The sequence below is a fragment of the Chenopodium quinoa genome, unplaced genomic scaffold (genome assembly GCF_001683475.1).
Source record: "Chenopodium quinoa cultivar QQ74 unplaced genomic scaffold, ASM168347v1, whole genome shotgun sequence".
Classification (NCBI taxonomy): domain Eukaryota; kingdom Viridiplantae; phylum Streptophyta; class Magnoliopsida; order Caryophyllales; family Amaranthaceae; genus Chenopodium; species Chenopodium quinoa.
The window spans coordinates 890,377-892,467 of record NW_018743955.1 but is presented as its reverse complement, the minus strand read 5'-3'; positions in this window follow the sequence as shown (position 1 = coordinate 892,467).

The following is a 2,091-nucleotide window of genomic DNA, read 5'->3' as shown; positions in this document are numbered from 1 at the left end:
TTTAAGCCAAGACCTTGATAAACATCCAAGAGTTGTGTAATCGTTTTACAAAAAACTCTGAAAGAAAACCTTATGAAATGTTCATAAATAGGAGCTATCAATCTATATGAGATATATTTTGATAATGGATGTAAATTACCTATCTTCCAACCATTGTTCAAGGGATATACTTTTAAGATAAGCTACAAAACTAAATATAGATACATAGGTCAAATCAAAATGTAGCAAAGGCTTCATATGTGATATGGATAAGAAAAGTTCTTATAAAGTCCTTCTACAAAACAAGGAATAAAACTTGTATTACAACGTTTAATGCACATTTGATTCCTATATAGAGCACGGGGTACTACTACACAAACCATACATAGCACAAAATGTTTTTTTGCTCAAGTAGGTGCCCTTATGGAAATTGTTCCAAAACGTCAAGTGGGAGTAGTGTAAATCTCAAAAAAGTTCGAGAAAAGCAACAAACAAACATGGTTCAAACCATGGTTGGTTCACCCTGTGCAAAATGTGCCTCCTCAAAAGGCAAGTGGGAGTATAAAAAAAATCTCGAAAAGTTTGAGAGCCTTGAAAGAGTTCAAAAATGTTAATTCGAAAATCTCGAAGAAATTTAAGAAGTTGTCGAATAAAAGCAACAATATGAGCATGATTCACCTCATGTTACAAATGACAACGCGTGGTCTCATTAAGTGTAATGGGAATAATAACCATGTGTCGAAGGTATTACCTTCCAAGTGCACATCCTCAATTGTCGTTTCTCATTGAAAGCTAAACAAAGTTGTTGTATGAGTTTCAATTGTTGCATAAAACTCACAATGATGACTAGCATATGTAAAACTTAGCCAAAGAAATATGATTTCATATTGACTAAGAGTTCTAAAAATATTTATTTTGGAACATGATGATTATGCAAGTAATAAAGATGATTTGACAAGTCATAACTCCAAGTGGTTTAAAAACCATGAAATCTGAAATAGATTCTAAGTCTGTAAGCAAGCGTATGACACTTGAATAATTTGCCTAAATTGGGTGAAACCCATTATAAGCAAAACATACAAGAAAGAAAAATGATTTCTAACTAAAGCAAAGACTTGTTAATGGATTCAAAAAATTCATAGTATTACTATGATTACGATGAAACCTTTACATTAGTCATGTTGCAAAGATCTATCAAAGATATTTTAGTGATTTCTACCTTACAAGATTTGGTAGATGGATTTCAAAATGCTTTCTTGAAATTGTTCATGAAATAAGATTTGTATATGATACAATCAAAAGTTTGAAGATCCAATAATCCTAGGGATGTAAAGCATTAGGGAGTTAGTGTTCTTATTTTAGTGAGTTAATCAAATCGTTCGATGTTCTCGTAAAATGAAGAAAAGGTCTTGTGTGTACAAGATGTTTAGTGGGAGCTATGAAGTCTTCTTGGTCTAGTACAAAGAGCAATTATTCGTTGCTTGAAGAGTCAAGTGATGGATAGTGCATTTTGTATGAAAAACCTGGAAGAGGAAGATGAGTACAGTTGGGATTCAAGATCTATAGAGATAGTTTTTGAAGGATGTTTGAGCTTAATTAAGAAACTTATATTGATAATATTCTTATAAGGTTTAACATTATATTGAAAGGAGTTTCAATCCCATGTAACATGACACATTGCTTAATGATTCAATACTTTGAGAAAGATTGATGAAATTAAAGTTTTGAGTGATGATCCTTATGCAATTTGCAAATGATGCATCATGTATGTCATGGACAATACTCGTCTATTTGATTCACGCGTTTTAAAAACACGTGATGATAGATTTCAATCGAAATCCAATGTGATGTTGGAATACAATTTAGAAATTCATAAGTTCCTTGCGAAAAGGGTGAAGGAAATTCTTAGTGTATGGAGATGAATATGACGATAAAAATTAGAAATTGCAAAATTCATGTTTATGAGAATGTCTCGTGAACTCTACTCACTAAACCCCTTCCATTTCCAAGGTATGAGAAACATGCTAATGAAACTGGATTGAGGCAAATGATGTAATTAGAAGTTGTATTTGTTTTTGGAGAAAAACAAGTTACATGTGTAATACATTCATC